The 16,671-nt window shown below is 37.1% G+C and overlaps 1 protein-coding gene across 2 annotated transcripts in view; it reads left to right on the forward strand.

Annotated features, from left to right (window-relative positions):
- The first annotated feature begins 10,336 nt into the window (after positions 1 to 10,336).
- The window catches only part of LOC110025534, a 21,491-nt gene continuing 15,156 nt past the window's right edge, over positions 10,337 to 16,671 (forward strand). Inside the window, exon 1 of one of the 2 annotated variants that reach the window (XM_020726077.1) lies at positions 10,337 to 10,752. The gene's annotated coding sequence lies outside the window, so the exon portion shown is untranslated. The other variant, XM_020726078.1, reaches the window with a different exon arrangement.

Here is a 16,671-nt window from a genome sequence, read left to right on the forward strand (position 1 = left end):
GATTGTCACGAGGTGTAATTGGGGGTTATTGGGGGTTTATTTCAGTGTTATTAGAGTTGTTCTGCTGAGGTTATTAAAGCGGGACAGCATAGGTTATTAGAGTTGTTCACCGCGTGGTATAATTGACGGTTATTGGAGGGTTATTTCGACGTTATTGGAGTTGTTTTGTGGAGCTTATTGAATCGAAACCGTGTAGGTTATTTGACTGGTTCACCGCGTGGTGTAATTGGAAGGTTATTGGTGGGTTAATTCAACATTATTGGAGTTCTTTTACGGAGGTTATTGAAACAAGACAGTGGAGGCTATTGGAGTGGTTCACTGAGTTGTGTAATTAAGGGGATATTTTGACGTTATTGGAGTTGTTCTTCAGATGTTATTAAATCGAGATCACAGAGGTTATTAGAGCGATTCACCGTGCAATGTAATTGGGGGGTTACTTCGGCTTTATTAGAGTTGTTCTGCAGAGGTTATTAAAGCAAGACCACGTATGTTATTGGAGCTGTTCACCGTGCGGTGTAATTGAGGGGTTATTTCGACGTTATTGCAGTTGTTTTGTGGACGTTATTGAAGCAGGACTACATAGACTATTGGAGTGGTTCACCACACAGTGTAATTGAGGGTTATTGTGGGGTTATCACTACGTTATTTGGGGGTTCTTGCAGCATTTTAGGAGCATTTACATTCATACCATTTTAGGATTCTAACATCTAGTGAAAAAATTTTCATCGCATCACTCTTATCACTATTTAACCATCTTTAACCAATTATTAGTCAGTTTGCAGATACTGGAGCCACAATTGATCCCAATTATTTATGCAATTATGCAATTTTTAAATAAAATAGATGCAATCCATTGTGGAAAGCCAAATGTAAATAAAAATTGCATTAGTTATGCCAGCAACATTGTTAGATTTAATATACTTATTTTTTACGCATTATTCCACAAAAAAAATAATGGGATTGAATAGTTTGTGTTGAACATTATATCTCATATATGAAATCCATCAATTTGGTATATGATTCCTTGGGTTGTGGTGTAAACCAAATATGCAATGTTGGAATAATCACGAGTGAATGTTTATGGAGGGTAGCACCACAAAAAACAAATAACTAGAAAAAGCAAAACATAATGATGATCATTTTCCATTATATATCGATTAGTGTGAGAAAATCAAGCATTGAACACATGTTTGGATCACATGGGACGAGTTCTAGTTCTTGGTTGGTTGAAGCTTCTTTTTACTTTCCTGTGTACCATGGTAAGTGCTAGCAAAACTTATTGTTATCTAAAAAGTAAAACTCACATCAGTATAGAAGGAATATACTTTTTGCTCTGTTGTTCTTCTCTCAATACCCATTTAACCTGGAATTTGATATTCCCTTAGGCGCCTCTTGGCTGGGTCATTCAGTTATATTCATTATTCATTGGTTTTTTATTCTTTTTTTGTTGTTGCTTGGACTGAGAACCTCTCCAACTTACTATGCCATCAACATCCTATGATAATTTTTTCAATGAGTCAAACATGCACTGCTCAGCTTCTTCATTCCTTTGTGTTATATTACTAATTTGATATGTAAAATTTTGAACATGTGTGAAATATGAGGTTGCTTGAATTAGCATTTCACATTTGTGCCTCATAAAGATGATTATATCCATAATTGTTATAGATATCCCTTTTTGCATTGGCAAACCATCTCAATAAGAGATATTTATTTGGTATCTTCTTTATATGTTTAAAGTCGTAGAGAGTGAGCACATAGTAGACCCATCATTTAAAATTTTCTGCAGCTGCACTTAATCTCGGAACTGGACTTGTCAAAATTAACAACCCAAGGCGTGTTTGTGAAGTGATCATCCAAATTCTTAATGAAATATTCAGAATAACAATTTTCAAATGAATCCAATTGAAGATCACATGATCCGTACATAAATTCTTCCTCAAACATTGAGTACAGCTTCCTTGAGTAAATGAAGTTGCCTGCCTCAATATTTGGTTGCTTTTGGAGATGAGAGTAATTACAGATTGATTGCACTTGAAATCATCATCCTTCTTATTCCACCTTCATGTTCTCACGATACTTTTATGGACAAAAAACAATCGGTAGTAGAATTTGTGGGCTTTAAGATATCATGAAAAATATTATTGGTAGACTCTTTTTTTTTGATAAAAATCTCATTACAAAAATTTCTTTATTAAAAACTATAAACCACTTACGTCTAATGTTCTACATATCATCTAGCTAAACGTTTTTGTGTAGATTTCATTTCTCAATCATCACCTATCATGTATTTTCAAACTCCTCTTCAGAGTTACATTTACTCATACGTTTATAGAAAAGATCGGTTACTTTCTTAATCCCCACTCCATAGTAAACCTTTGACGAAAATTTTATGTATATATATCACTGACATAATCTATGTTGTGTATTTGACAAAATATCTTCTATGACTCTAGTCATTGCTTGATCATGATCAGTGCATATTGTTATCAGATGATTGTCATCCATGAAACACATAAAAGCTTTGAATAATCATTTAAACGAATCAATTGTCTCATCTGACAAGAATCCAAATCCAAAGAGAACATTTTTCCAACGATGGTCAACACCAACAAAAGAAGCACAACACAAATTATATTTATTTAATCTACAACTGGTATAAAAAAATAATAACATCACCAAAACAGTCTTAATCAAGCCTGGACGTGCTGCCACTCCAAAAAAGTTTCACCAGCCAACCACTATCATCTATTTTGAAGTCCCACATAAACATATTGTTCTCAATCTGTCTCTCTACGAACAACTGCAATAGAGAATTGGCATCGCCGATTTTAATTCTAAATCTTTTCTTTTCTTTCTTTGAATGAAATTAAAGGCATCTTGCTTAATACATTCCAGGTTCTCCACTCACTCACCATCTGTAGCACGAAATTTAAATGCATTTGTAGCTCTTGTAACTGATTGTGTCATAGATATGAGCACATCTGTATTGATTTCACTTATCTTTCTATTGGAGCGCAAAATGTGCTTATCACCAAGGGTTGTTAAGGAGTGGTTATGAGTTTCTATAAAATTTTTAACTATCAAACTGATTTGACCATCAAATGCGTATCGAATCATTACTGGACAACCAGTCATTGTATTTGCTTTTGTGTATTAAACAACCTCAAAGATCTTTAACTCTTTCTTGAAACATGTTTTACCACAAATGAAATCTTTTGTCTTAATAATCCTCAAATTAGACAAAAAACTAGTGTGCTCATTGCGAACGATAAATCCGATATGATGAGCATAAGCATAATATACTTCATATGCTTCTTTTTCAGTGTGAATGATGTGAAGTAATTTGTCCGCGTCTAGCTCGATAGAGTTATCTCCACTCTCATCAAACTGCAAAATAGAATGCTAATCTTAAAGTTTTCATAATAAGGCTTTACTAACTTTCAAAAAATTCACTCAAATAACACCATAATAACACCTTGATAACACCTACATGAACCTTAAAAACACCTCGTAACACAACTCAAAAACCACTAAACCTAATAATAACATCCTAAAACCACTAAAACAACCAAGTACAACACCTCAAAAATAGATGAAAAACAAATCCTCAAAAATAAAAAAAAAACATATGAAAACTCACCTCTATTTCCAACGCATGCGTTTCTTTGTTTAAAGGATAAATCACCTTCATTTCATAAATAAAATCACTATTTTTATAACCTTCAAAAGGTTACCTGCCGGTTGCAAGAGAAAAATGACGTCGAAAAATGGTGTCTGCTGCAAGACAAAATGACGTCAAAAAATAGGGTGTCGGCTGCAAGGGAAAATGGTGTTGACAAAATGACGTGTGGACATCATAAACCTTAGCGTTGGAAAGTAGCTGCCCCCATCGAAAATGATCCGCATGACTTCGACGTGAAATTTTTACCTTTTTGAAGCTTCAAAAAGATCTAGGTCGGGTCATAAAAATTCTATTTTTAAATATCTTATGAGGTGGGCCGATATGAACAAGTGGGGCTTATTATTAATGGGCATGCGGAACCGTATGCAGACTTCCTATGTAAAAATTTTTCCAATTGTGTAGCTTGAAATCTGCTCGCGCACACCGTTTCTTTCTTGAGAAATTATTCCATATGGAGCATTTACATAGCTCTGTGTGCGGACTTTGTTGTAGTATATTTAATTAAAATGATTTACGACAAAGCGAATAAAATAGCACGATGAAATTCACACTAGAAAACAACACAGTAGAACACACAGATTTACGTGGTTCGGCAAATTGTCTACATCCACGGAGTTGCAGAGGATTTTACTACATGAGGAATTTACACCAGTGGATCGGGATCGTCTTCAATTACTCAATTACAAGAGCAAACTCTTTCTCTCACTTCTTCACTTTTCTCTCTCTACGTCGAGATACACCGAAGAAGAAGAAAAACATACAAGAGAAAAACTTATTTATCTTCTGTCGCAAGCCAACAAGATCAAATCAAGAAGAGTACCTTCTTCTTCCATTATCTTCTTCTTCCTTCTGCCAATCACGAGAAGAATCGTTCATGAAGTGTCGCGAACAAAGGAGACGAAACGGGAGGGCTTTTTCGTGAACAAGGGAGGAGCAGGAGGTTTCACACACACAAACGGAACGGGAGGTAATCACTAACTGAAGAAGTGTATGAGAAAATAGGGGTTGCATTTACGATAAGTTTTTTTTTTAATTTCTACCAGGCTCCACATCAACAAATCTCCCACTTGGAGACTGGTACACAAAGTACAACGCCTCCTTCCTCAAACTGATCTCCTCCATTAGCGGTGTCACCTTTTCTTCAAACTTGAATCCTCTACCTCTGCAACTCAAGGCCTCTATCTTCAAGCTATAAGACCAACTGAAGCTGCACACAGCTTCAATTTCTCCAAAGTAACACCCTTTGTCAACATATCAACAAAGTTCTGTCTTCTACAAATTTCTCAAGCAACAATTGTCTGTCATCCAACAATGACCGTATGAAGTGATACCTGATCTGAATGCCCTTAGTCCTGGACTAAAATGATGGATTCATGGCAAGGAATATGACGCTCTGACTATCACTGTAGAGAATGCCCTTCTGGTTCTTCCTGCCTAATTCTTCCAAGAAGTCTTGTAGCCATATCATTTCCTTTGCAGCCTCTGATATTATTATGTACTCAGCTTTTGTAGTAGACAACGAAACTGTGTTCTGCAAATTAGAGCCTCATGATACTGCAGTGCCACCAATAATATAAATATAGCCTGTAGTACTTCTGATATCAATGTCTCTAGCTAGATTATCATCAACATAGCCTTGTACCTCTGGACTCTTTCCTGAGAAACAAAATCAAGTTTCTGCAGAGCGTCTTAGGTACCTCAAGATCCACTTCACTGCTTCCCAATGTTTCTTTCCAAGATTACTCATGTATCTGCTAACGACTCCCACTGCATGGGAATTATCTGGTCTAGTGCAAACCATAACATACATAAGTGAACCAATAGCTGAAGCATAAGGAACCTTACTCATGTGATATTGTTCCTCCTCTGACTTGGGTGGTTGATTCTTGTTGAGTCTGAAGTGACTTCCTGAGGGTGTGCCAACTGGTTTGGCCTTATCCATGTTGAACCTGCTAAGTACCTTTTTCACATACTCAGCCTGAGAGAGTCTTAACATGTCTCTGACTCTATCTCTGACAATTCTCATACCAAGGATTTGTTTTGCAGCTCCCAAATCCTTCATTGCAAAGTGCTCTGACATCTTCTCTTTCAAATTATTGATCTTCTCAATACTAGCACCTGCAATAAACATATCATTCAAATACAACAGTAGGATGATATAAGAATTGTCGAAATATCGGACATATCAACAGTGATCTGCCTGACATCTGCTATACCCTGCACTGTGCATGAAATTATCAAATTTCTTGTACCACTGTCTAGAAGCTTGCTTCAAACCATACAAGCTCTTCTTCAATCTGCAAATTGACTCTTCCTTTCTTTGCACCACGAACCCTTCAGGTTGGTGCATGTATTGTAGATGTCTTATTCAAGATTCCCATGAAGAAAAGTTGTCTTCATATATAACTGCTCAAGGAAGAGATCTTCAGTAGCCACCATAAAGAATACAATTTTGATGGTTGTAAGCTTACCACAAGAGAGAAATCTTGAAATAATAAATATCGTGCTTCTGCTGACAATTCTAGCCTTGTACCTCTTACTGTTATCATGCTCAGTCTTCACCGGGTACACCCACTTGTTGTGTAATGCCTTCTTCCCAGGGGGAAGGTCTGGCAATGGAAGATCTGCAAACTCCCAAGTCTAATTTTCTAGTAGATAATCAATCTCCTCCTTCATGACAAGCTCCCACTTGCTTGAATTTTCATCTTGTAAGGTTTTTTCATAACTTTGAGGTTCTCCGCCATATGTCAGCAAAATATAATTCAAAGTTGAAGAATAACGCTGTGGAGAACGTTTATCCCTTTCTGACTTGTGAACTGCAACTGTAGGGGTAGACTGCTAAAAAATTGACTGTGGAACGATAGGAGTGGATGCCCCGAATTCACTCTCCTTGTCACCTGCATCTCTACCCTGCACTGTCACCTTTGGTAAATCTTTAAATCTTACCAACTCAGATTTCTTCAGTGTTGTTTCAGAAACTGTACTAAACTTGTCCATGTACATAACATTTTCATTGAAAATCACGTTCATGCTCCTTATGATCTTTCGACCCTGATCATCCCAGAAACGATATCCAAATGCCTCATCTCCATAGCCAATGAAATAACACTTCTTTGACTTAGCCTCAAGCTTACTTGGAGCATCAGGATTAATGAGAATATAAGAATGACAACCAAAAGTCTTAAGGTGAGAAATTTTACCTCTTTCCCACTCCAGACATCTTCAGGTAATTCACAGTTTAATGGAACAGATGACCCTCTATTGATCAAATAAACTGCAGTGTTGACCGCTTCTGCCCAAAAAGTAGGTGGTAGTCTGGCGTACAATTTTATGCTTTTAGCTCGCTTATTAATGGTTTTGTTCATGCGCTCTGCAACACCATTTTGTTGTGGTGTAATGAGAGTGGTCTTCTTCATTCTGATTTCTTGAGCTGCACAGTACTCCTTGAACCCACCATCAATGTACTCATCACCATTATCAAACCTCATATATTTTTGCTTTAAGCATGTCTCCGTCTCAACCATGGCCTTCCAAGTCCTGAACATACTGAATACATCAGATTTAACCCATATCTATTATGATCATCAATGAATGTGATGTAGTAACGAGAGCCTCCAAGAGATGCCACTGGAGAAGGTCTCCACACATTTGTGTGTACAAGATCCAGTTTTCTTGCCTTTGGCGTCCTGCCACCTTTCAAGAAATTGACCTTCTTCTGTTTCCTCATAATGCAACTCTCACAGATGACGAGATCAACTTACTTCAGTTCTGGTAGCTTACCTCTGGACCGAAGTTTTTTCATACTTCACTGACTCATGTGGCAAAGTCTGCAATGCCACAACTCTGTTGTGCTCTCTATAACAGTAGTATCAACAATGTTAATTAAATTAGTAGTCATATATAGCGTACATGTTTTCTTACCCCGAGGCAGTACTAGTGCTCCTTTAGTAACCTTCCGGGTGCTGTCTGAGAACTCTATTAAATGTCCACACTCATCAAGCTACCCAACAGAAATGAGATTCTTCTTCAGTTCAAGAATGTTTCTGACCTTTTGTGGAGTCCACTTACTCTTATTTGGAAGTGCAATGTCAATATCTCCCATTCCTACCACGTTCAAAGTTTCTCCATCTTCCAGATATACTTTCCCAAAATCATCTGCAACATAATTCCATATCAATTCCCGATGAAAAGTTGTATGGAAAGAAGCTCTAGAATCCAGTATCCAGTCATCAACAGAACTATGGACTGCCAGCAGTAGTGCATCCTGATTCTTCAGTTACCACATTTGCACTATCATTCTCCGTCTTCTAGGATTCCTGCAGTTCCTCTTTATGTGGCCATTTTTGCCACAAAGTCCAGCAAGTTACTTGTTTACCAGACATTGACTTGCTCCTGCTTCTGTTCTTTAACTTTGATTTTCCCTTGTTTGAGTTTCTGTCATGTGATCTCCCTCTAGAATCAACATTTACCGTCAAACTCGAACCTGAGATCTCACCAGAATATTTCCTGCGCAACTACTCAGCCAAAATCAAATCACGAATATCTTTAAATTTTAATTTTGATTTACCTACATAATTACTAACAACCATCCTCATAGCTTCCTAACTATTTGACAATGAGACTAATAAGATCAGTGCATGTATCTTATCATCAAATTTAATTTCCACAGACGATAATTGATTTGTGATAATATTGAAATCATTCAGGTGTTGTACAATAGACGTACCTTCCACCATCTTCAAACCATCTTCAAATTGAATAACTCAAATTGAATAACTTCTTCATCAAATATACAATGTTATACGCCGATGGCTTTTCATAAATACCTATCTTCTTCTTCCTTCTGCCCAACACGAGAAGAATCTTTCAAGAACTGAAGGAGGCGTGGGCGGAGACGGGAGAGGAGTTCCTGTTTCGCGAACAAAGGAGACAAAACGGGGAGGGCTTTTTTCATGAACGAGGGAGGAGCATGAGGTTTCACGCACACAAACGGAATGGGAGGTAATCACAAATAGAAGAAGCGTAGGAGAAAATTGGGGGGAGGGGGGCAATTATGGTAAGTTTGTTTTTTTTTTCTAAGGGGCTCCACTTCAACAGACTTCCAATAAATATGTCGCCGCGTGGAAGTTATTGAGAGATTACTGAAGTGAAACTGCTGAGTTTATTGAGAGGTTATTTGGGTGTTATTATGAAGTTATTGCAGGGGTTATTTAGGGGGGCGAAGTTTATTGATGTGTTATTATGAGGTTATTACAGAGTATAACAGTGAAAGTTATTAAGAGTTTATTGAGACTAAGGGTCCATTTAGGGCAGCTTATAAGTATGACAAAGTTTTTGAAAACGCCGCCGCACCTTTTATTTTGCACCTTTAGGGCGATTATCAGAAAACTACTTCTCTAAATTACCGAATACGCGATCGCGGGTATAACCCGGCGATCAACGTTCCAAACGTCCTCCACACAAATCTTTACCCACCTACCCCTCTCGCGACCGAGAAATTATTGCATACGGACACCTCATGCATCTCTGCATGCGGTGTCCGATCCTGACCGTAGATCACAGTGATCTACGGTCAGGATATATTTAAGTTTTTTTTTTAAGAAATTTTTTGGTGGGACCCATCAAAATACATCCTGACCGTAGATCATCTGATTTACGATCAGGATCGGACACCGCATGCAAGATGCATGCGGTGTCACTTCTGCTTTGCGTATGGAATAATTTTTCCTCGCGACCCTCTGTGTTCCCTAAGCGCAACGATTCTGCTCCTCCCTCAGCACTTCCTAATCGCCCGAGAGTGGTAAAAAATCTCGATCCTCTCTTCTCAACTTCGAAAAATTATTCCATACGGACGGACACCGCATGCATCTATGCGGTGTCCCTTGTGTTTATGCGCTTTGTAAGGTTGATGAACTTTATTTCCTTCGTCATTCTTAAGCACTTACATGCATAACACCTAAATTTAAATACATATTTTCAAAATTTATTATTTATGTGTTTTTGTGTATGTACCAATTTCTGTAACCATTTATATTCATATATTAAATTCGTATACTTCAGCAAGTTCTCATTTTTGTTTACATATCTAACACTTCAGTAACACCCCTATAGCGATAGTTAGGAAATTTAACATATTTTCTCAGCTATGTCTTCAGCCATTTCTTAATAATAGTTGGTCTGTATGATTTCAATTCGAAAATTTATAGTTTTGCTGATTTGAGATTTTCATGTCATGTGTTTTACATCACTTGGAACTTTGGAAATCATTGATTTGGTTCGAAACCTTATATTTATGCGTTCTGTAAAATTTTCATGTCATGTGCTTTACATCAAGTTATTGGATTTTTAATGTGAAATTATTGTAGTATTATTGGATTTTTTATGCTCATGCTATTAAATGCATTCTTTTCTTATTTAATCTTTCACTAGTAAGTACTGCAATGAATAAGAACAAAGAAGTTGGATCATCTGCCATGTGGGACAGGGAAGCAACAAATATTTTTAACAAATATTTTATGTGATATCTGTCTTAAGGAGGTGGAGTTAAGAAATACACCTATAATATTTTTTAATAAATAAGATTGACAGAATTTTATTGTCAAATCGAAGGAATTGATAGGAAGATAAATATTGTTAGAAAAAACCCAGTAACCTCCGATTACACTCAAAAACTTCCATGATTTCACTTGGGAAAACACCGTATTTAATAATTTCTCCTTTTTCTCTCTTCGATTCAATCCCTTCTCCCAGCTCCAGTTTCCGCACGCACAAGCCAGATTCGTTTCCCCTTCCTTTCTCCCTTTGAGGTCGCCAACCGCTCTCCTCTAGTATTCAGCCGCTCTCCTTTAGTATTCAGGTGCACTCAGAGGCTCGAATCCCTCTTCTGGTTCCCGCACGCACACAGAACTGTGGCCATCCACATCAACAGCTAGCTGAAATTCTTGTGCAGCCAAACTAATGCTTTTCTACCTCTAGCCGGTCTCCATCAACAGTACATGCTGCAGCAACATCAACCTAACAGCCGTGAAATCCAACCTGCTGGAAGCCTCTGTTTCAAACACATGCAGGTACACACACATCTGCTCTCCTTGAAACACTTCTAACACTTTGATCTCCACCGACAGAAGAAATTAGCAACATAGAAATGGAAGGTATGTGACTGCCTGTTGTCTCAGTGGTGATAGCCCCAATTTTTAGTCTTCATAATGTGTTATCTTGCTGGGATATCATTATTGGCAGAAAATATTTTCTTCTTGTTTGATTTCTTTGCTTTCTACTATTTTTCTCGAGAGTATGATGGTTAAAAAAGAATGTCAAAATCACAATCTGGACAATGAAACGCCGTCTATCATACATGATTAGCGCTAGCTATTTATTATGCAGATTGTTTATGTTAGAAAGCGACATTGCTGAATTAGAAAGATCCACTGATCAAACATTTTATTTTAAAATTGATTTCTTGGACCTTGATTTGTTTGTGGACTCGCATCTCCAAGAGAAGAACTAGAAAGGACGATAAACTATAGAGAACAGAGAGAAATTTAGGAGAAATGAGTGCCCTTATTGTTTGAGAAACATACCCTCTCCTTAATCTGTAGTTTTTATTTTTATTTATTTATTTTTGAGTAAGTATGAGCTAGTTTATATGACATTTATTTTTAGTAAGTGATTTTTGAGTAAGAATGTTATTAAATTATATTATAACGCCTCTTCTTGGTACCTGTACTCCACTGTTCGGCCTTGAAGTGAGTTGGTCGAGTAGCGCTGGTAGTATTCTGGAAGATCTGTATGGATGGGCATTTTAGTTGAGCTACCGTGCGAGAAAGGCTGACCGACTTGTTTCATGGCTCAAACCCAATCTCGTGGCTTTGGCTTTAGAAATTTAGCTCACCAATTTTTTTATCTCTTTGCTAGTTAATATGTGAAAAGAACAATATAGAATGATAATTTTTATTTAGTCTAATGAAATATATATGAATGAAATTTTTTGACGACTTAATGATTCTCTCGAGGTTCGTGCCCTTCACTATTTTTAAATAAAAAGGAAGGGCACTTAACCATTCTTGTCAGAATTCCTTTAAATTTCTTTCATTTATTTATCAGTCCTGTCTTTGTATATTGTATTAAAAATTATCTAAATTTATTAGAATTAAATGAAAATATGACACTTAGTAGGACACAGTGGAGAAAAAGGATTGATGTAGCTGACCCCACTTAGTGGGATAAAGGCTTTTTTTTGTTGTTGTTCTTGTTCATCAATTCTATCCTTCTTGCTCGAAGAATAGAAAACATCTTGGAGGAAAATGTCTCGATTCCAAAGATTGATCTTCTAGAAGGGTTATTTATGAAGCAAAAAAGGAAACATGGATCTAATAAGTGGACAAAAATGGCTAAGGTTGTAGAAAAAATTGTGATTTCTCAAGTGGGTGTTCTTTAATGACTCCTGTTATCGATCTCTTGATCCTTATGGAAGTTTTGTATGTGACAGATTTGATGGTTGCTAAAGAAGCTTTGAATTTGAATATGAAGACAAATACGTTCAGGGAAACAAGTAGCCCATCTAATTCTACTTAGATAGAGTCAGTGTCAGAAGGTAGAAGCAATAATCACATTCATAAAGATTGTTCTTAGATAGTTTTAATGAGTTTGAATTGGTTTTATAGTTTAATTTACGCTTAATGAACTTTTGGGAGAAAATTGCCTGGTCAGCCATCATGACTGAATGGATCACACGGGCAAATTAAACCCATATGAGACATTCATTTTTTCAAAGTTCTACTCTACTAGGTTTGACTCTAGCTCGAAGGTTCGAAATTTCGTGACTTTAAAGTTTCTAATCTTAATTTTCGCAAAAAGTAAAACCTATAACTAGTTTTGAGTTTAAACAAGTGATAGAAAATATCCCTTGAATTAGTCATATGTAAATCAGATCTAAGTGACTCTAATGAAGTTGACAATCAAGAATAATAGTTTTTCTTAGTTTCTCTCAGTGGCCATGAGAAAATTCTCCTAATCATGCAAAAATTTCAGTGTTAGCAAATTTTTCTACACGATTGCACAATCCTAACAACAATGTATCTCTTCTCCTATAGTAGTATAAGTTAATCTAATTGCTCCACAAACATACTCCTGTAGTACTAGAGTGCAACCCATTTTAACATCCTATATGATCAGTTTATTTGTAAATTAGATGCAAAAGGTTAAAATATTAACTGAAAATTCACGTTACACTCAATCAAATAACATAAATGATACTAATTTGCATATAATCCATTCCAAGGGAGAGAAAAGTTTAAGTTCTACTCATTAAGGATGAAAACAACACACATTTCATTGTGAAATTTAAAGTAAATAAAGTTAGAATGATTTCATTGATGTTGTTTACGAATTACACGAACTTATAATATTATCTCTGAATTTTCACTCACTTTGCGTACAATCACACACTTATTCTCTCTCAGGAGAACTCACACACACTCTCACACTCTCTTCTAGGGATATATCTCTTCGTCGAAGCATGTTGACGACAACAAACATTCTATTATACTCCCTCCTGGTGTCTGTCTTCTTCCTCCGGTGTCACTCTAAGGGTCGAGCATTTCAAAGAGATGTAAAAAATAGGCCATTTGACTTTGAAATTACTTCTTTTGTAGCTACGGACCGCCACACAATTTCACCACGTCAACTAGAATCGTCGTCACTCTCGATTCGGTTCGTTGGTGCTAGAATTCTTCAATGAGTTTTGGAGTCTTGTTCTTTTTGTTTCTATAAATTTTCATGCATGTAGGTGTGCTTATGTGCCACAAAAAGTGATGTAGCCAAGGCATGTGTAAGGCACATAAAGTGTACAACATCTAGCACAAGCAAGTGAACTATAGCCTTAATTCTAAAAAGAAACTAAAAGGTGTTGCCACACCTTCTTCAGGCAACACCTTGGTGCTTGGGTTTTGGTTGCTTGGTTGGATGGCTTTGTGCGTGCCTGGGAGTGTTGTGGGTCTAAAATTCATGAAATTATTATCTCACACATAAAATTTGGTTAGCCACACATAAACAATACTAATTTCGTTATTATTTTATTAAATACAAAATTTCAATGTTATGTTAGTGAAGCTTTAATCCTTCGACTTATTAGAAGGTTTATAAGTACTGATTTTTGAAATGAGTTTAATCTCAAGCTTCTCCTTCTAGGCTCCTAAATTTTCTTCTTTGTAAGCATGAACCTTTTTTATTTTTCTTTTAATTTTTTTAAGAAGGATTATTATATCTAATTAATATTTTTTTAATGATTTTGAATACTGACTTTATCCTAAATCGAATTTCATCTATTTTATAAATTTTTAAAAATTTGTAATTTAAGTGATATTAACTCAAAATTAAAACCTTTTAATTGAGTAGTGACTAAATTTTATATTGCCTAGATATTAATTTTATAAAACTCATTGCTAAATTTCAAAGAGTAGTAGTGAGTCACTAATATTATTCATACCCTTCAAAAATCATTGTTACTCTAGTTTAATGTGTCGACTAATATTAAGCTTCACATCTATTTTTATTTGCCGCTACTATTTATTGTATAAATTATAAGATTAAATTTTTACTTGAACTTAAAAAGCAATATAAACACAACTACTCCCCCATATATGCAAATACAATAAAATAGGGATGAGCATAGTAAGGTAGAACATGAACTCACAATAAAAGGAAATCACACTACAAACTATATCACATAACAATTGTGAAAACATAACATCAACAAATATAAATATGTAGGTACAAATTAAAGATCTAATTCACAAACAAGTCAAATTTTAATCATCAAACTTCAAGACTGTGTGAGATGTATCGATTGTTCTAGAGATCCCAACATGATAAAATCATACTTTGTTGAAGTCCCCGAGTCCTCCATATGTAGGTTCCTCTCTCGGCCTCCTCTGATATTAAATGCTGAAGCGGCGTGATTTGTATTCCTCTTCGCTGATGTCTTCCCTGTTGAATGAATTTAGATCCTCCTCCCCACTCCCTCGACTCTCCAGATTACGGTCGAGGGTAACTTCCCCTTTGGTTCCATCATTAATTTCTCTGAGCCTCTGTTGAAGCCGACGGATCTCTCTATGTAGGGTTTGGGTTTGGAAGGGGTGGTTGAGGATAGAAAGGAAAAAAAATTCTGTTGAAGGGGAATGTCGGATGATAGGAAACCCTAGGATAGGACTAGAGTTAAGCTATCTCTGATACCAAATGATACCGTAATAATCCAAAAATAAGCAAATACGATTATTATTGCTGGAACTTAGAAAGAAACACAACAAGGATTTATAAAACTGGAAGTAAAGTGTCAACTACAAACGGGGCCTTTGTCGAGGGCGATGGTGTGACTTCTGGCTGGCCAATAGTTGTGGGAATGGTTTGTGGTGCTATGGCTGCAATTAGATGAAGTTTAGGTAAGAGGCGGCAATAGGGAAGGAGTAGGAGTAGGAGTTTGGTGGCAACAAAAAAGGTGCGGGATGACCTTGGGGGTTATATACGAGTTGCTAGTAGGTTTTGACGACAGCTGGAGGAAGTACTGGGAGTTTGGGTAACAACTATGAAGAAGCAGGGAGGTCGGTGCGATAACAACGAAAAAGCAAGAGTGTAGGAAAGCTACAGGAAGGGTGTAGGGCAACAGGAAGGATTAAGGGATGCTGAGCGACGACTGGAAGGGTGCGAGAGAGACTGGTCGGCGACAAGAAGGATGCAAGGAGAATGGGCGACAACATGGAGGGTGCAGGGATGCTAGATGGCAGCTGGGAAGGTGCCAGACGCCGGACAACGAGAGATTGACGAGAGAACCATCAACTTGGAGTAGGATACAGCCGGAGCACCACCCGTCCTCGGATACAACCCTAACAAGGGAAGAGATGTCTGACAACACAGGCTTTGAAATCAGGAAACACAAAACTGAACCCTAAAGTATTCAAACAACACATATATAGAGCAAAAGAAAATATAATATGTGGGGGAAAGGGGGCGGTAGTTCCCTCCCTTGGAATTGTCGAGCGGTCTAGCATGGATGGAATGAGCCTTTGCTGAACAGTATGTCCTCACAAGCATGTTCCCTGCCGTCACACACCCCTGCCCTCCACCCTTTCCCAACCTCCCCTCATTGCTTCCCGCTCCTTTCCTTCGCTTCCGTCACCCGAAACTGCTAAAAATCACTATTTTCCTGCATTATTTAGCCTTCCCAGTCACCTTCTCCTCTCCCAAACTTGTTGCCACTCCAAAAATCCACCCCACTGCTGTCCTCTCTCATTCCAGCATCCCGGGACAGCTTATTCTTGTTGGTTCCTGCAGGTTATAGCAATTCCCCGTGCGCTGCTGCCCAGGACAACAAGCTGACATTGCCTTTCCACAATTTTCCCACAGCCCCGCAGCTTTCCGACCTTGTCGTCACCTTCCGAATCCTTAATGGTCACGACCACCACTCAAGTTCCAGTCTAGTTGAGTGTTTGTGTCTTTGTTATTGCTATTTTAGATTTTCAGGTGTCTAGTTGCTCTATTTTTCCTTTCAAGTGTGTTGGTTGTAACCGCCTATTTGCTTTCAGTATTAATATTTACTTTTCTTATTGTGGTTTGGGTTAACTCGGGTATCATGAGGTGATCATTAATCATAATTAAATAAGATATTATGTAAGTCTTAGTTATAAGATGCAATAACCATATACTCTCACAACAACAACAACAACAACAACAACAACAACAAAGCCTTAATCCCACTACGTGAGGTCGGCTACATGAATCATTTTTTTCCACTGCGTCTTATTTAGTGTCATATTTTTATTTAGTTCTAGTAAATTAAGATCATTTTTAATACAATAAACCCAAGTCTTCCTAGGTCTACCTCTGCCTTTCTTAACACAAATCGAATCTAAAACATCTACTCTCCTAATCGGATCATCAGATGGTCGACGTTTAATGTGACCAAACCATCTAAGACGACTTTCTCTAATTTT

This window comes from Phalaenopsis equestris, unplaced genomic scaffold, assembly GCF_001263595.1.
Source record: "Phalaenopsis equestris unplaced genomic scaffold, ASM126359v1 Scaffold000301, whole genome shotgun sequence".
In the NCBI taxonomy this organism is placed as follows: domain Eukaryota; kingdom Viridiplantae; phylum Streptophyta; class Magnoliopsida; order Asparagales; family Orchidaceae; genus Phalaenopsis; species Phalaenopsis equestris.